This window comes from Mus caroli, chromosome 5 (assembly GCF_900094665.2).
Source record: "Mus caroli chromosome 5, CAROLI_EIJ_v1.1, whole genome shotgun sequence".
NCBI lineage: Eukaryota > Metazoa > Chordata > Mammalia > Rodentia > Muridae > Mus > Mus caroli.
In genome coordinates, this window is record NC_034574.1 from 130,152,818 (window position 1) to 130,154,088 (window position 1,271).

Consider the following 1,271-nt stretch of genomic DNA (forward strand, 5'->3'; position numbering starts at 1 on the left):
TGTGTTTATATTCTCAGTTCTTATTCATGCCTCCCCCCCCCCCCCCCCCACCCCCGCCCTCTTTTTTTTTTTTTTTTTTTTTTTTTGAGACAAGATTTTACTGTCGGTCCTAGAACTCACTAAGCAGGGCAAACTGGTCTCAAAATCCCAGCGCTCTAGATTCTGCTTCCTGAGTTCCCGGGATTACAGGCCTGCACCACTGAGCCCAGTTTACCCAGTTGACATATAGGAAAAGCCTTATCTCTCTGAGGGCTCAAAACCAACTGTCACAGTGTGAAAGGGACTTCTAGGCCAGGGTGGTGGCTCACTGGAGAGAGAGAGAGACAGAGAGACAGAGAGAGACAGAGACAGATACAGAGAGAAATTGCTTAGCATGCCTGAAGCGGGTGGTGGTGGTGGGGTGGTGGTGGTTGGGGTTTGGGGTGGTCAATCAGGATCACCTCATAAGCCTGGTGGGATGGTACATGCTTTGCATTCAGGCCTTGGAGGCAGGGGGACCAAGTGTTCAAGGTCATACTCAACTGTATAAAGGGGGGGGGGCGTTTGTTTGGGCTAGAAGAAAGAAAGACTCCTAATGTTACTTGTACTCAAGAAGACTGCATATATATGTACAAGGATCTGGCCTGCCAGTGACGGGGAGCACACAGAGGTGACTGTAAACCTGCAATGGGAAATCTGTGAAGGGCTCCAGAGTTTGTTTTGGTTTTAGATGATTTTTTTTTTAAGATGACTCAATTTTGTCTTATGTGCATGAGTGTTTTGCCTGCTTGCATGTCTATGCACCACATGTGTGCCTGGTGCCCACAGAGGTCCAAAGAGGGCATTGGATCCTCTGGAACTGGAGTTATGGATACTTGGGCACCAGCTCGTGGGTGCTAGGAACCAAACCCACGATGTCCTCTGTGAAAGCAACAGGTACCCTTCATTGCTGAGCCATCTCTTCAGTGCCTTGAAAAGATTTTGTCATCCTATTTTTTATTTACATATTTATTGCGTTAGGAGAGAGCCAGTGAAGGCCACAGTGTCCATGTGGAGGTCACAGATGACAGACAACTACTGGAAATCGGTTTTCTCCTTCCACTATGTTTATCTTGAAATTCAAACTCAAGTTGTCCGCTTTGGCAGCTGGCACTTTTACCACAGAGCTGCATCTCAGTTCCTCCAAGTCCCCTAAGACTGAGAAGAAGAAGAAGAAGAAGAAGAAGAAGAAGAAGAAGAAGAAGAAGAAGAAGAAGAAGAAGAAGAAGAAGAAGAAGAAGAAGAAGAAGAAG